The 18,371-nt window shown below is 40.4% G+C and overlaps 1 protein-coding gene and 1 pseudogene across 4 annotated transcripts in view; both read left to right on the top strand.

The window, feature by feature from the left end:
- NCOA7 (nuclear receptor coactivator 7) overlaps positions 1–18,371 on the top strand; it is a 157,083-nt gene that overhangs the window by 34,817 nt on the left and 103,895 nt on the right. The gene's annotated exons all lie outside the window — the stretch shown is intronic.
- LOC114219469 (guanine nucleotide-binding protein G(s) subunit alpha pseudogene) lies at positions 711–1,347 on the top strand (annotated as a pseudogene).

Below are 18,371 nucleotides of genomic sequence, written 5' to 3'. Positions count from 1 at the left end.
AGGAAGATTGGGGAAAGAAGAAATCAGGCATCTAATGGGTGGAACATTAGAAAGAGGGCACCTAGAATAAATAAGAACTAGATAGTAATCTTTAAAAATGCTTTATTTTAAGATAGTTATAGATTCACATATAGTTGTAGGATATATTACCGAGAGCTACCCTGCACCCTTCATCCAGTTTCCAACAGTGGGAGCACCTTATGCAACTGTCCTATAATATGGCAACTAAGAAATTGACATTGATGCAATCCACCAACCTGATTCAGATTTCACCAGGTTTACAAGCATTCATTTGTGTATTTGTGTGTATCTAGTTCCATGTAATTGCATCACATGTATAGAGTTGTGTGGCTATATCACGATCAAGATAGAAATCAAATAGGTTTCATGTGCTACCCTTTTGTAGCTGCATTCACTTCCTTCCCTCTACTTGCCACCCCTGACAACCACGGATCTGTTCTCAAGCTCTGTAATGTGTCATTTCAGAAATATTATATAAATGGAATCATATAACCTGTAACCCTCTGAGGTTAGATTTTTTTTCATTTAGTGCTATTCCCTGATGTTTTAGCCCACTCAGATCGCTGTAACAAAACACCACAGACTACATGGCTTATAAACAACAGAACTGTATTTCTCAGAGTTCTGGAGGTTGCAAGTCTAAGACAGTGGTGCCAGGTTCTGTGTCTGGTGAGAAGCCGCTTCCTGGTTCATATAAGGCCCTCTTCTTGCTCTAACCTTATATGGCAGAAGGGGCAAGGAGCTTTCTCATACCTCTTTTATAAGGGCACTAATCCCATTCATGAAGACACCGCCCTCATGACTTAATCACTCCCCAAAGACTCCACCTCCCAACACCATCACATTTGGCATTATGTTTGAACATATGAATTTTGGGGGTACACAAACATTCAGAGCATAGCACTTGAGATCTGTTCAAGATGTCTCATATATCGGCCCTGCGCCCCGCCGCCGCCGCCATGGGCTGCCTCGGAAACAGTAAGACCGAGGACCAGTGCAACGAGGAGAAGGCGCAGCGCGAGGCCAACAAAAAGATCGAGAAGCAGCTGCAGAAGGACAAGCAGGTCTACCGGGCCATGCACCGCCTGCTGCTGCTGGGTGCCAGAGAATCTGGTAAAAGCACCATTGTGAAGCAGATGAGGATCCTGCATGTTAATGGGTTTAATGGAGAGGGTGACGAAGAGGATCCGCAAGCTGCAAGGAGCAACAGCGATGGAATATATTATCCCTAGATGATGGCTACAGTTTCTCATCTTCCCGGCTATGTCCTAATCACACTTTGCATGCTGGAATTGCCTGGTCTTAGGAACTTCTAATAAGAATACTATTCTGTTGTGGGGGGGAGAGGGATGGGGCCCTACCACCTAACCTCAAAAGATAACTGAAAACAAACAAAAAAAATACAAAAAAAACCACACACACACAAAAAAACACAAAAAAATATGGCATGAAATCCTTAATTGGCAGAAATGTAGTGTAATAGCAATCCAAAAAAGGCATCTACATAAAAGTGACTGACAGTTTACTGTACCAAAAGTTGGCATTTGAGAAATATGACAAACCCTTATAGAACCAACTACAGTGTACTAGATGCTGCGCTAGATCCTTGAACCCTACTAATGCCTTGCCTGCACTTCTCTCTGTGAATCTGTTCTGCAAGTAAATATAAGAATTAACATACGTGATAAATAAAAATTCTCTGCATGTCTCAGCAAAAAAAAAAAAGTCTCATATATCAATAGTTCTGATTTATTGCTGAGTAGTGTTCCATGGTATGCCTGTATCACAATTTTCTAAATATTCGCCCATTAAAGGACTTTTGGGTTATATCCAATTTGGAGCTATTACAAATCAAACCACTAGGATCATTTGTGTACAAGTTTTTGTGTAAATATAAGTTTTAATTTTTCTGGGATAAATGCCCGAGAGTGGAATTGCTGGGTCAGATGTTAAGTGCATGTTTAATTTTGTAAGAAACTGCCATCCCCTCTTCCAGAGTGGCTGTACTACTTTACATGCCTTCCCATCAGCATTGCATAAATGACCCAGTTCCTCCACATCCTCGTCAGCATTTGGTATTATCACTTTTTCTTATTTTAGCCATTCTGGATAAATGTGTAGTGATAACTCCTGGTTTAATATGCATTTCTTTAATGACCAGAGAAGCTGAACATCTTTTCATGTGTTTATTAGCTGTCTGTCCGTCTGCAGAGCAGTGCCTTTTCATAAGTCTTTTGCCTGTTTTCTTATTGTTGAATTTTGAGAGTTCTTTATGCACTCTAGATACTCTTCCTTTGTTGGAGGGTTTGTAGCTCTTTCCTCCCAGTCTGTAGCTTTTGTTTTCCTCTTCTTAGCAGCATCTGTTGCAGAGCGTAAGTTTTTACTTTTGATGCGATTCAATTTATTAGTGTTTCCTTTTATGGATTATGCTTTTGGTGTCAAGTCTAATCCTTTACCCAGCCTTAAGTCCTAGAGATTTGCTTTTGTCTTTTTTTTCTACAGGTTTTATAATATTATGTTTTATACTTGTCGGTCATCCATTGAATTAATTTTTATATGAGATATGAGTTTCAGTCAATGTGTTTTCTTTTCTTCTGCTTATGGATGCCCTAGATAGTGACTTGGAAAGCTACAGTGCCTTCTCAGCTTGACTGCACACTGATTCCAGCAGTAAGGGTGATGGGTGGTTCACAACCTGTGCAAGGTTAACCACCTCTCGGTTCCTAAGATGTAGAATAAGGGGGGCCCCTTCAATTGAGAATGCAAGAGGACACTGTTCTGGAAGAACAGCACCGTTTTTTTTTTCAGCATCAGAAATGTAAAATTTAATTGTCATGCTTGCCTTGACCTCTTGTGACAACTGTTCTAACAATGAAAAGGAAAACATATCCAGAAATTAAGTATGACCTTACAAGCATAAGGATAACAGGCCAAGAACAAAAATCAGTGATGCTATTCTAACAGCACACTAACATGATTAGTTACTAGGAAATGGGAGAGACAGAGAGAGAGAACAGACAAATCTGTAGTTTAGTTGTTACAGTGCACTGGTGGCCAAAAATGGTCAAGCTATTAAAAGCCAAAGGGAAACCAGAAGACCCTCCATTATCAGAAAAAAGGCAACCAACGTTAATACTCTTTTCAAATGCTTTCTGACTAAACTGTGGAATTACCATAACATGGAATTACCAAGAGGACCTACTTGAAAGTCAGTTTCTGACAACACAGGGCTGATTTCTCTGGAGCAGTGTGCATAAGGGCAGTCCAAGCAAGATTTCCACAGCAGAATGTAAAGTCAGGCCAAGGGTAAGGCTGAACTGATGCAATCACACTACCTTACATAAATCTCTACTGGTGTGCAGAGGAGATCAAAAGATTTGTCCTTATTTCTACTTGTTACCATGATACGTATCTGAAACCCAAAAAATTGCTTTTGAACTGTTCCCCCTGTCTTCATCCCTTTTTCCTTCCATGTCATTAAATAGCCTCTGTTTTCTTGGTGTACTTTTTTACCATGTGTTTTCATAAACACTGTATGCTTGTATGTGTTTGGTAAATAATCCTTTATCTACCTCCTTTGTGGACGTTCCTCTCCCTCTCTCTGAATTTAACACCAAAGCAAAGTTAAGTTTAAAAGATCCCATTTTAATAATTTTGGATTGAAATTAGCAATTTGAGGATCACCCGGTACTTCCTTTCTTATCATTTATCTTGAACTATGCCGATGTAACTCTAAATGGAAGGGTGAATTAACATTACTGCTAGACAAATTTATTCTGGATATGTGCTAAGGAGTTTTCAGGATCTCCTGGCCTGGCCCACCTGGTTTTCAGGATCTTCGGTGTCATTTTATACCAGTTGTCTATTCCAGATCGAATGATTCATGAGACCTTTCCCCATGCTATTGCAAAGAATTTGTGTATACAAAATTAGTATATTATATATGTGGATTAATTCCTCGACACTTAACAGGTCTTGCAACTAAATGAAAAACGGAGTTATGAAAGCAGGTTGTACTCTGTGTGCTATCCTTCATCATCTTCTTCCACACTTTATTTGACATTATGTGGCTTTTGCAGAATTTAGAACCCATTTAGCGATTTTTGTGCAGGTCTCTTTATGCTCTTTGTATGTTTGAACAATTTTTTAAAAACAGCATTCAGGATCGAGCATCAATTTAGGATATCAAAAATAGATTTTCAGTGAACCTAAAGCGGTGTTTTGTAGGAGATTGACTTTTCCCTTCTGATAAGGTCTGACAGGGCCTGTAAATAGACACTGAGTGGTAGAGACTCATCAGCCGACTCTGTTTGGTTCGTATAGGTCCCTCTTCCCACTGCTTCCTTGTTTTCCAGAAAAGCAGAGCTGCTGCCGCCACCTGCTCTCTTCTTCCCCAGCCCCCCTGAGCCAGTTGTGTGCAGCGTGGAGGGGGATGGCGCTCTTCTTTCTGCCTCACCCTCCCACCCCAGACTCTGAAGGTTGCAGAATGTAGAGCACATCTCAACTCCGATCCCCACTCCTCTGACATGCCCCCACTTGCATCCCCAGCCTCCACCCTGGCAATTCTTCATCCTTGAACCTCTGCCCCGTCAGCAGAGCACCTGGTGTTTGAAAACCACTCCAGTGTATGATCTTGGCCAAGTTTTCTAAATTTCAGCCTGCATTTCTTGTTGTTGTTAAGTGTGGCTAATAATAACCTACTAACAAAATGTCTTTGAAGAAGGAAGCTTCCCAGCCTGAGCCAAGGTGATGAAGTCCAAATGGGACACAGCAAGGAGGACCAGAGTTGAACTAGGTCTGGTCCCTCATCCACACTGATTGAAGTTTAGCCCCTTCTTCAGAGAGGAGGATCTGGAGGCTGATATTTGAACTCACTGGATAGCCTTTTTATTAAATATACAGAGTCAATTGTGTGGCTCTCTCATTCAAGCAAAACCAAACCAAGATGCTATGAAGATGGAGGTAACATATTGCTTGGCACAGTGAGTGCTCAGTCACCTCTGACCTTGGCTTCTATGCTTATCTGCACCTTCGTCTTCACCTAAACATCTTCATCTTGATACCCTCCTCCCATCCCATGAGCTGCTCCTGTGGTTCAGATCAGGGAGGCACGAGTAATCACAACAGTCCAAAGTGCGATCAGCAGTTTCCCAAAGGTACATTGTTATGAGCACAGCTGGTTCTGGAATAGCATAAAGTGGAACTATGTAGTCCAAAGGGCTTTGAGAATTCTTTTTTTTTTTTTTTTAAGATTTTATTTATTTGACAGAGAGAGAGACAGCGAGAGAGGGAACACAAGCAGGGGGAGTGGGAGAGGGAGAAGCAGGCTCCCCGCCGAGCAGGGAGCCTGATGTGGGGCTCGATCCCAGGACCCTGGGATCATGACCTGAGCTGAAGGCTGACGTTTAGCGACTGAGCCACCCAGGCGCCCTGGCTTTGAGAATTCAAAGGCACCCTTTTATTTCATAGTGGGAGCCCAGGCCCATGGGATGAAATTGTCAATGACCTGCTGGCCCCATACCAGGCCACTTTATGTATATTAACTGGTAATCAGAGCCTCACCACTGGGATTTGACACACTCTCATGTCTTGGGTGTGCATGCCAGAGACACCGACTCCTCAGCCCTTAGAGTGGCTGGGTAGGACCATGTAGGCTGGTCACCTTTAGCCACGAGTAGCATTTTATCCCGGGTAGAGTGTATTACCCTCTTCTGTGGGTGCTTTCCTGTGAAAAAGGTTGGGAGAACTGACCCACAGTACCTTCATACCAAGCATCTGATCTATAAAAATTTTCATGCCCAAATACGATTGGATTGTTACAGAAATTTAGACTCAGAGGGGTTGGATAAACTTGAGTGAGATGATACAGCAGGTGGGTGAGGCAGGATTTGAGCCCAGCTCTGGCCTTCTGCAACCACAGCTTATACTCTGCAATGCTGCCCGTGGCAGTGGGGCAACTTGGTGGCAGGAGGGGGCCTGTAGAACACGGACAGTTCACATCATTGTGAATTCATGTGCGGAAGTACATCCTAAGTTCTAAGTGACCCTTAAAAAACAAACTTGTTTATGGCTTGTGAGGACATCCCATACTACCTCTTGTCAAGTTTAATGTCAGCATATTGACCAACTAAAGCAGGAGGAAATGTGTAGTCCGGGTAACACACCTACGTAAGTCAGGGTTTTATGTTACAGAGGTTCACATTACTCGCTAGCATTGCCTCTTATCTGAAAAGAGTAGTTGCCTATAATGGAAATGAATGCAGAAACACATTTGGTCAGAAAACCCCAGAATGCCCTTTTGGGCATGTACAGAGCCTAAGATCCAGTGGCAGGTATCAACTGGATGGGTCTGCCTGGTTGGTCTGCAGCGTTGCTGAGGCTACAGGGAGGGCTCCCCCTCTCCAGCCCCACAGAGGCTGTCTTTGAACCCTAGGAAAGAGCTACCACTTTGTGGTATGCCAGTGCTAAGAATGGATATGCCACATGCCACATGGGTGGTGCGGTGTGATGTGAACTCTCGCCCTTCCTTTAATTAACAGTCTGTAGATTGTTTTTTCCTGCTGGCCAAGGACCATTAGAGAACCTTAGCGTGTCCAAGATTTGAGGAGAAACTTGATTATTACCAGCGGTTGGATTCAAGATATTTGGTCATAATGTAGGTTTTCACTGAGCTGATACATGAAAAGCAAACAGTACTGTTTTAAGCAGTGGGTAAGTGTTATAATGCTCTACTGTCTTAATATATGGTTAATATTTTATCCTCTCAGTTTCGCTGTGTCTAGTGATGCTAATAAAAGTTAATAATAACAGGGGCGCCTGGGTGGCCCGGTGGGTTGAGTGTCTGCCTTCGGCTCGGGTCATGATCCTGGGGTCCGGGGATTGGGCCCCGCATCAAGGCTCCCTGCTCAGTGGGGAGACTGCTTCTCCCTCTGCCTGCCCCACCCCCGGCTTCTCCCCTTCTCCTCTGCTTAAAAAAAAAAAAAGTGAATAACAGCATTTGTTGGCCCTTTACAAAGTACCTTCACATGCATTCTCTTCCTGTATCCTCACAATGATCATGTGAGTAGATAAAAAAGCAGATGTCGCATCTGTAGTTCAGGAGGTTCAATAACTTGCCTCACATGACTTACCCTTTAAATGGATGAGCTGAGCCCTGAATCCCAGTCTACTTAGTATCTCTGATTCTTTTTCTTTATTCCATATTATCTTGGTTTAAATTGCATTAAGCATCAATTTTTACATTGAAGGGGGAATAGAACATGTTATTGGCATCGTAATGTGGGAAGTAGGAAAAATTGTACACGGGTTTGAAAGTAGAATGTTCTAGTTGGTTTTACTGGAAAGCGTATTTGATTTCAATTTCTAAGAACCGTCCTAGAAGACTGTCATCGCCATGAGTTCCTGCAGTGATCACCTAGCACGGCCCTGGAGCACTTCCGTGGATGATCTTCAGAGCTCTTGTTCATGTGTTTGCACTCCGTCTCCCCCCAAGTGGGCTATCTGGAGGGGTGGGACTCTGCAATAGGTCAGTGCTCCTTCCATGTGCCTCATTAAATTAATAGCAGTTGGCATGTGGCAAGTGTTAAATATTTTTTTTTATCAACTAAAAGACTGACAGTATTTAGAACAGCTTCTTTAGTGTAGGATCTAAATGGTTTGTGAGTCTTAAATTTTTTTATTTTTATTTTATTTTTTTAATTTTTTTTAAAGATTTTATTTATTTAATTGACAGAGAGAGAGACAGCGAGAGAGGGAACACAAGCAGGGGGAGTGGGAGAGGGAGAAGAAGGCTTCCCGCGGAGCAGGGAGCCCGATGTGGGGCCCGATCCCAGGACCCTGGGACCATGACCTGAGCCGAAGGCAGACGCTTAACAGACTGAGCCACTCAGGCGCCCCGAGTCTTAATTTTTTTAAAGATTTTATTTATTTACTTGAGAGAGAGAGAGAGAGAGTGAGCAGCAGGGAGAGGGAGAAGTAGGCTCCCCACCAAAGCAGGGAGCCCGATGCAGGGCTCGATCCCAGGACCCTGAGATCATGACCTGAGCTGAAGGCAGATGCTTAACCAACTGAGCCACCCAGGCGCCCCGAGTCTTAATTTTTATCACCATAAATTTTTTATTATTCAGCAATTTTTATTAATCTTAAGAAAGATTGAGAATATTTTAAAACCATTTCCTATAAAAAGCTGCTTGTGCCTTATTTGAAAATATTACTAATTGCCAATTAAACTGTTGAATGAGCTGTGATGTTGTTAAAGGCTTATGCTTCATAGTTTTTTGATTGAGTTCAGATCAAGCAGCTCTTAAGAGAACATTTACATATTGCCTGTCATTCATTAATGGGAAAAATGTCCACGGTCAAGTCGGAGCTGCTGATGTTTTTTAAGAAATCGTTAACTTTTTTTCTACAGATTTTTAAAAAAGCTTATAAACATTTAGACATTAACAGACTCATGCTTTTTGCTTTGTTTTTAAGGAACAGGCAGAGTTACTTGATTTAACTCCATGTGTAGTATACTGCTTTTCAGTCTGTAGATTACAACCCATTGGGGCATCATGAAATCAATTAAGTGGATAAGAACCTGCATTTCTTCTAATGGAATGGAACAGAATAGATTAGTTTGGACTAAAGCTAAACAGAATAGAAAATGTCAGAATGCATTGTAGGTAGTCAGAATAAATAGTATTTCATGAAAATTTTGTTTTAAATGTATATAAGTATGTATATCTTGAATCACAGTTTAAAATTATCTTTTATTGTGGGCCATGATCAATAGAACTCATTGTTCTAGAGGAGTTTTTGGTGGTTAGTATACTGGGAGTGAGGTTATTTTCCTCACTGAACAACAAATTTCTTTGAAAATTGTTGATTTAATACATGTTAACCAATTGTTCAAAGACAACTGTACATAAAGTACCTGTTCTATAAATATATTTTCCCCCACTGCAGTATAATGGCTCCCTGTAAAACTGATTTGAAGGATCAGTGACAAGCAGGTATCCTTCTATTTGAAATCTCAGGCTGATCTGGTTTGTCCTAGATCTTGGAGTGAGACCTGATGAAGCTGTAACCTAACAAAACCACCAAATGGAACTATTTTGATCGTGAAGCTTGGGGAACTTTTTTGTTTATGGGCCACCTGTAGGTTTCTCCTCTAGAACTACCTACTAGCTCTGGGGCCTTGGGTATAGTTTTCTCTAAAATGAGAATAATAGTACCTACTGTAAGATATTGTTGGAGGATTGAATCAAAATACATATATAAAGTCTTTAGAGTAAGTACCAATGAAAAATTAGCACTAATGGATTTTAATATAAAAGCATGCTGCCTAAGTGAGGAATACAGGAATAATTGAGAAAAAGGAGGAATAAATACATAGGCATACATTTGGTGTAAGTTTTCAGGGAGTTTATCTATCCCTTGAAACTTGTCCATAAACATGCTGTAGTCACAGCCTTCAGTGAAAGACCCAAGACTCTAGACACAGATGAGACCAAAGCACTTGAAAAGTAAATGATTTAAGCTGTCTCCCTCCTTTTTTAATGTTGTTGCTGACAGTTGAAGACTTCAACTGAACTGACTTGTGAATTTGTCTGAAACTTGGCACTGCCTCAGCTGGAGATACTTTGGCACATGCCTTTGAAAACTTTCATTATTGCTGGTACGGTGACTCTTCAGTGTGAGAAAATGGAGTTCTGAACCAGAAAAATGCTTTGTGCTCGCAGCTCTGGAACTTCCTAGCTCAGGCCTGGACTCCACTTGTTGGTGATTTTAGTAGAAAGTTTTCTTTCTTTTTCTTCGAAACTCGTATCTGAAAATTCCGTCTGTTGTCACCCCTTCTACCCTCATAAGTCAAATGCTAATTGCGTATCTTCCCACACATCTTCCCAGATTAGTCTTCCTGAGACAGAGCTCAGATATGTCACTGCTGCATCCCAGATTCTTCTCTCAAATTTGAGGTTCTGCACAATACGGTTCTTTCCTACCCTTCTGTCTTTATATCCTACTTGGATTTTTCTGTCCATGTCTTACACTTTATTTGTATGATGAACTTTGCTATCAGTGTCCGCCCTCTATATACAGTGAGGACAAACCCAACTGTAATTGCGATACTGTCTCCTTGACACCTTTCCTATTTCATTTAATTCTTAACCACCCTACACACACACACACACACACACACACACACACACACACACACACACACACACACACAATTAGATGTGCCCTCCCCTGCCACTGGACTCAGAGGGCATTGATAAGACCTCCTTATGTCTTCTCTTGGGGCCCTGAACACAGCCTGTCTTTGGATGTACCCATAACGCTCTCATCTTCTCTGCCTTATTTTTTGTTATTTATTGTTGGTTCTTTTTCATTTTTATATTCCTCATAAGGTCTAACTTTATGCCCTGCTTCTAACGGTCATTCAGTGTGAATGATAGCATTTGTTGAACATTTGCTGTGTAACAAGCACATTTGTGTACTCATTTAATCTCCTAATTACTCCATGAAGTAGGTCCTGTTATTATCCTAATTACAGATAAAGATGCTAAAGTTTATTATAGATGTTCTGGAATTTGCCCAAAGTCACAGAGCTACAAAGTGGCAGATCCAGGACTCAGCCCAGGTGTGCCAGACCTAGCCCATGCCTCCAATCATTATGCCATATTCTTCATTAAATTATGTTGAATTGAATTTCATAGAACTTTCTCGGTTATCCAGGTAAGGATAAGTGAGACTCACTGATCTAAATCATTAAATGTATTAAAGTACTAAACTGGTATTTTCTGATTTTCAATGCAAAATTGTTCTTAAGAACTTTGAAACAAACTAGGAATCTCTGGTCCTTCAAGGAAACTTCGAAACTCTCCACATACCAACAAAAATGCCACCAATCTCCTGAACTTTCTCTGTATTTTGGGGCATCTGGCAAGAAGTGCCCTATTATTTCCTCTCTAGATTCAAAGTTGGCGGCCCTAACAAGCTGAAATTGTCCTTGCTTGGCACTTTTATTGTAAAGATGCTTGGTGCTTGAGCCATGGGTCATGTGTTCATGCTTTTTTACTTCCCTTTTCCTTCATTTACCACTTTAAATAAAGTTTGCGTAAACAAAATGGGTAATTCCCCTTTTTTTCTGTACTCATTTTGTCGTGTATTATACCAGTGAATGTGCAACACCCCTGCCTACTTTTTCTAGCTTTTTTCTTTTCACACGTAAATCAAGTTGGTAGTGAAAAGGATAACGGGCCAGGTTTAAGGAGACTGAGTAAGACACATCGTAGTCCATGGTTTGCAGTGTGATTCAGCACCAAATAAGGCAGACTGTTGTGTCAGTACCATAGAGCAAGAATCCAAGGGTTTCATCATACTAGGGATAAGAAGGGAAGATGAGTTAGTTGGATCTGGGAAACCCTGGGTCTCCTCCCAAAGCAAGACAGGAGTTAGCTTCTGCTGAGGCAGAGGGTGGTGGAGAGCAAAAAAGGAGGTCTTTTCTCAGTAGTTTCATTACTAGAACCTTAAATCAGGCATACCCGAAATCACTTGAAGAAGAATTAAAGATGACTGTGCGGTGGGGCTATCCTGCACTAAAGTGAGAAATGTAGCTTGATGGTTGTGAGACATTAAATTGTTTAGGTGTGAACATAGCGTATGAAGTAGATATGGAAGAACCAGCGAAAAAAATATGGATTACATCCAGATTTTAAAACGGTTTTTATTAGTGTGTTTATGGAATACTTGATAGACTAGATGACCAAAATATGATCATGTGAACTTAGGAAGCAATTAAATCAGAGGCCAATTATTCATGCTTTAAATATTCTTTTCTATACTAAAAAAAAAAACAAAAACAAAAAAACAAATTATATTTCTGAATCACTCTACAGCATTTAAAATATAGTTTGCACATACATTTTCAAGAACACATCTGTTGTACAAAGCGGAATAGATGCAAAGTTGATGGATTCCAATTTTGAATATGTGGCATGATTTAAATCAAATTACTGTCGAGGATGGTTTGAGCCAAGTCATTAATCATTTTATTCATTTTTCCTGTGTCTATGAGACTATGTTACTGTTGATTATGACAACTGAGGTGCATGTTCTTCACAATTTAGAGCTAGGAGAGGTTTTGGTTTAGAAGTTGTAAAATATATAATTTAAAGGAGATGAATTTTGATATTTCAGATTAATTTTGTTAGCACAGCAGAAAGCTGAATGGTAATTTGGTTATTTCATTTTCAGAAGGTAATTGAAGCAGATGCTGGTGAGGTCACTGGGGACTGAGTCATCTCCCATTTCAATGGCTCCATCATTTTGTGTGTGTGTGTGTGTAGGGGTGTTTCCTTTTGCTAAATCGACTACTTTTACTAGATAATGAAAGAAATTTAATTTTCCTAAATACAGCCCTGACCATATATAATCAGGATTTCAGGTTATTTTTCTAAGAGTAAATGGATTTTAAATGCAAAAACATAAAACAGTTTTTCTTTTATAAGAACATATGGATTTTTTTAAACATAGAAGTTAGTTATAAACACACACACATCTTTAAGTGCAGTTTGTACTGTCTTTAACGGGTCAATGAAAACTTAAAATTATAAAATTAATTGAGTTATGAACCTAATATAAATAATCTTGACTTTCTTCCTGTTTATTTTTAATGCACAGGAAAACCTTTTTCTAAGTTTGAATAAATGACCATATTGGTTTTTATATTATCTGATGCAAGTAGATACTTAAGACATCTCTCACTTCTTTGACTTACTCAGATGTAAGACTTTGAGTCATATAATGTTTATCCTTGGATTTGAAATAGATTCTTGTGTTACAGGGAGAAACTTGTGCATTGCTTATATCTCAGAAAGACCTTATGTGCCTGCATCTGTTAAGCCCAGTGGGTAGAATGGTGAACACAACAAACGTGGGTCTTGCTCTTCTAGAGATTATTTTTCACAAAGACATTAAATAAGGAAATATAAATGCATATGTCATGAGAAATTGCAGGGTTTGCTATGAAGGAAAATAACAGGATGTTATGGAAGAATTGTGAGGGCAGTATCTACTCTAGATAGGAGTGATGTTCAAGGAAGATCTCTAGAAAATAATGATATTTAAGCTGATGTTGGCATGGGCAGGATTTGCCATATGATCCATGTGTTTAGGAGAAGTGCTGGGGAAAAAGGAAAGGAGGGGTCTGCTCTAAGTAGAGGAAACACTGAGATTCTAAGACCTTGAGGGGGGAAAAGGCCCATGGCAGATTCCTGGGTCTGCAGGAAGGCCAGTGGTGCTGGAACTGAGTGCTTTAGGGAGAATAGCACAAAAAGGGTGGAGAAGTATGTGCGGCAAGTCATGCAGGTGTTTGTTGGCCACATTTGGGAATTTGGATGAAGCAACTAGAGGAATGGAGGTACCATTAAATGAAATGGGAAAACTAGGAAAATAATAGTTTTGAGTGGGAATCTCAAGAACTTAAGTTTGGACGTGTTAATTTTGAGATGCTTATGAGACATACCAGTAGAACCGCAAAATGTACAGTTGGGTATATGTGCCTGGAGTGAAAACAGAGTGGTCTAGGCTGAGATAGAAGTTGAGGAGTTGTTGGCCCCAGCCAGCAGGGGAATGGACGAGATCATATAGGGAGAGAATGTAATGTGAAAAGAGAACAGAACTTAGGAATGGGGAACAGAATTGATAACTCTAGCCTTTACTGGTCTAGTAGGAAGAAATCCAGAAGAGATGGAATCACAGCAGCCAAGAGAAAAGAGCAAGCATTTCAAGAAAGAACGATCAGAGGTTTTGGAAGCAATGAGAGGTAAATTAGATGAGGACTGAAAAGTATCCTATCCATTAGGTTTGGCCACTTGGACGTCATTGATGATTGAATAAAAGCAGTTTCAGTGCGGTAGTGGGAGAAGCTGGTGTAATGCAAATGCGAAGTAAGGGAATGAAGTAAGAACTTCTAGGCAGTTCTTCCGGGAACTTGACTGGGAAGGGAAGCCAAAAATTAGGGCCATGGTAGGAGGGAGATGTGGAGGTCAAGGAAGGGTAAGTTTATAAAGACGGAGGAGGGCACCTGGGTAGCTTAGTGGGTTAAACGCCTGCCTTCGGCTCAGGTCATGATCCCAGGGTTCTGGGATCGAGTCCGCATTGGGCTCCTTGCTCAGTGGGGAATCTGCCCGCATCCCCCCCTCCCCCCCCCCGCCGCTCTCGTACATGCTCTCTCTCTCTCTCAAAAATTAGAAAAAAAAAAAAAAGACGGAGGAGGAAGAGAAGTAAAGCATGTTTGTTGGTTAGTGGGGATGGTCCATCTGAGGTGGGGGTGTGGGGTCCCCCAGAGAGGCCAGCTTGATGACTGACCCTTATGTAAAGTCATGGGAACATTAACAAAGCAATAAAGCAGGAGATCAGCCGCACCAGATTGCCTATACCCTATAGGTATAGGGTATATAACATGCTGTAAAGTTTTAGTTGTGTATATTGGCGGTCTACCCTCTTTTTTGCTGATTGCTCACTGTGTGCCAGGAGGCTTACAAATATGACCTTATTTAATCCTTAGAACAACCCATGAGGTACATGGTGGTATTTTCCTCATTTTGACAGGCAAGAGAGCAGGCTTGGAGTGGTTTAGTAACTCCCAAGTGATACGGCTAATAAGTAATCAGTCAGTATTTCTTCCTTCAGTGTTCAGCTCTTAGGCCTTTATTAACTACGACTTCCATACTGCCTTCCAAATATAGTGTAAAAATAAGTAGAACCAATCTATTCCATATTAGAAATTTTCAGTTGTAATATATTCATTTAGAACTTTATAGACATTTTGTCATAAATTTTTTTTTAGCAGTTACTAATGTGTCCTCTTTGTAAGATATGTCCAAAGGTAGCTGGAGAATTCCTAAGTGTTTAAGACTTCTTCCTTACTGATAATGAATCTTAAAAATAAACTATAAGTGAGTGGGTTTTAAACTATTGGAGTTTTAACATAACTTTTCTGTTATAGGTGAGCATCAGTTGTTTATGTACATTTTAAATGAAGAATGCCCATCTTAATGCTATGGGCAGGAACCTGATGTACAGTATGTTTGAGGAACACAGCTCCTGTTCTGTAGTAGCCTCTTCTGGGTACAGAAAGCAAGCCATTAGCAAATCTTCCTACATTTTGAAGTAAACATTGTGCAGTGGAATGGTTATGTCTGCAGCTCTGATAACAGCTGTTAAATTTCTTTTCCTGCAATCAGAATTCTAATGAATGTCTCCAAGACCTTTTTTTAGTACACTGTCTCACAGTGACTTCATTTTGTAGGCACATCGTGTAAGGAACTTCAGTTCCTCTCTAGCAGTAGGTGTGGGATGAAGAGGTACCAGGTAATAAAGTAATTCGTTAATGCCCTGGGAACCTGGAAGAAGTGATTGAGAAATTAGAAAGAAAAGATAGCATTTTCTTTAGTAAGCATCAATTTCATGTTAACTTGACATCTCCTTTTTCTTCTTCCACTCATCTTAATACAGGCACCATGTCTAAGTTCAGAAACATAAGATCTTTTAGGGGAAGGGCTGAGGTCATCAGGGCCACCATGCCAAGGACAGAATCTCTGCTGCATCTGACAAATAGGCCTTTTTCAACCTGGATTTGAACTTTTCCACCCACAGGGGCATTCCAGGCGCCCCCCCACCATGGGGGGGTGTACTTATTTCTTTCTTGAAAAGCTCTTGTTAATAGAAAGTTTTTTTAAAAGTTTTAGTTTAAATTTACTTTTTTTTCAATTTATTTACTTATTCTCAGTTACTGAGGATCCATGCAGAATATATCAAATCCCACTTTCATTTATTGTCATTGTATGTGTTTGAAGGCAACTTCGTGTTCTTCCTGAACCTTTTCTTTTCCATACTGAATATCCCAAGTTTCTCAATCTCTCCATCTAAGACAGTTTTTAGATTCTTCACTACCGTGCTATGGTCTGATTAATGCACTTATAGGAATATTACTTGTTATCCTTTTATTTTCATTAATACAGTAGTTTATTAGTTTGTTGATAACAATTGTATTCACACTGAGGGGAAAATAGTGTTTTTCCTTATGGGAATTGGACTTTTAATTTTATCTTGTTTGTTTTCTATCCCTTATTCTAATTTTCCTGGAATTTTGAAACCTGATTTTTTACATCAAACAGATTTGCCGTCCTTCGTCGCTTGGGTCAGACCTACAGCCTGAACAGCACGCCCTCAGTGTTCTTGTCCAAGCAGTTGCTGAAAACGCTGAGGTGGAGAGCTGTACACATTATGGCACATTAGTACTGTCAGTGGATTAAATAATTATCTTTAAGTCTTTCGACTTGCTAGAAATCATCTTGCTCTGAGTTCAGTTAACTAAATTCTCTAGCTCATCTGTTTCCTTCTTACCTTTAAGAAGGTAGTGCCAGACATTCTCAAGGACCTTAGTGAAATCTTGATATACATGCGACATGCCCATTCATTGATATGCCAAATCTAGCAGTGCTGTTAAAAAAGAGAACTGTGTTAGTTCATTTTCCCTCATTTTCTTATAGCCATGGTGGTTCCTAGCAGTCAGTAATGTCTCTTCAAGTAGTCACAGATGATTGGTCTAATATCTGTCAGTTTATTTTTCAGGGAGTCACGATCAAGCTGCTCAGTGTGTCATTTCCAGAATCTGATTTTTTTTTTCTTTTGAAACCCAGAATTTATTTTTTTCTAATTCCTGTCTTTCTCCAGGACTCTTCAAAGGTTACTGGTAATGGTTCCACAATGCAGGGAGTTATTTCTTACAGGGCTAGAGACTTCGTCCTGGATTTCATTTTCTTAGCCGTGCTGCTTCATCCTTTTTAGAATGGTCTCTTTGATAGAGCTGCTACACTGGAGTGAACTAGATCTCCTTTCTCCCTCTTATGAGTTAAGTCCACCCAGTGTGCCATGGGCACTGGCCCTATTGCTTCTTGCAGCCTCATTCTGTCAGCATCCCAAAAATTTCCTTGTGACTTTTTCCTTTGCATTGATTACAACCATCTGTTCATCCTAAGCTTCAGATTTCCATTGTTGTTCTTCTGGGTTTCTGTCATTTGCTTGTTGCTTTTGTCTAAGCTTCATTTTGTTCCTCTCTACCATTCTTTGTACATGCCTATTGAAAACCCGAGTTCATCAGGATACATTTGGTTCTCGAGATGCTTTCTGCTTTGCCTCTTCAGCAGGCTCATTTGTGATGGAGTTGACAGAATTTGTTTTGAAGAACATATCATCCTTCTTGAACCATTTTCCTTTTAAGCTCTGGCCATGAGATCATATTCATCTGTTCTTTCCCTCAGCAAACATTGGTAGGCTCACTCATACGTGGAATCTAAAAAACAAAACAAGTGAATGAACAAACAAAAAGCAGAATCAGCCCTGTAAGTACAGAGAACACACTGACCGTTGCCACAGGGGGTGGGCCTGGGGGTAGGGCAAGATGGGTGAAGGGGAGAGGGAGATACAGGCTTCCAGTTATGGAATGAATAAGTCATGAGAATAAAAGGCACAGCATGGAGAATATAGCCAGTAGATACTGTAATAGCGTTGTATGGTGATAGATGGCAGCTATGCCTGTGGTGAGCATAGCATAACATATGGAGAAGCTGAGTCACTGTGTTGTACCCCCTGAAACTAATGTAACATTGCGTGTTAACTATATGCAAATTAAAAAAAAAACATTTGTAGGAATGTACGGTCTGGTGTAATAACAGGATGCTTATAAAAGAAGTAACAATGGGATAAGCACCGGATAAGGGGACTGCCAAGTGCTAAAAGTATGAGGCAGAGGAAGTGACTGTCCAAAAGAGCCTGGGCATCATCATAAAAGAGGTGATATTGTGCTGTCTTCAGATGTCAGGAAGAGAGAATGAAGGGAGGGAAGTTTCACACGGATGAAAGAGTGTGTATGGATGCACGGACGCATGAAATTACATGGGATTTACGTGTGACTGGGACACTGAGATGGAGTCCTTAGATTCTTTAAGAGAAGCCTCTCATTTGGGTCAGTTCTTTTTCACTCTCTGCTGTATACTTCCATATCTTCCTTTTGACTCACAGTCCTAACCTTCAACTGGAAAGTAAGGGGAAAACATTGTTGACGACCCAAATCTATAAGATTCCTACCTAGAACTTCAGTCACTAGAGATTCATTTCATGTTTCTTCTGTTGGAAATCAATCTCTTGACCATGCGTCTGGACCTTTCTTGAATGATGGTTTTGATCATTCTTAGGCTGTTCTCTGCCACTTTGTGAATTAGTGTGCTAAACCTAATTCTACCAGGGCGGATTTGGGTTGCTTTTATTCCCCCTGACAAGGAGCCACCAGATAGCTT

Source organism: Eumetopias jubatus, unplaced genomic scaffold (genome assembly GCF_037043125.1).
Source record: "Eumetopias jubatus isolate StellerSeaLion01/CBP00866 unplaced genomic scaffold, mEumJub1_p1.0 scaffold_6, whole genome shotgun sequence".
In the NCBI taxonomy this organism is placed as follows: Eukaryota; Metazoa; Chordata; class Mammalia; order Carnivora; family Otariidae; genus Eumetopias; species Eumetopias jubatus.
This window is presented reverse-complemented; position numbering and strand designations above follow the sequence as displayed.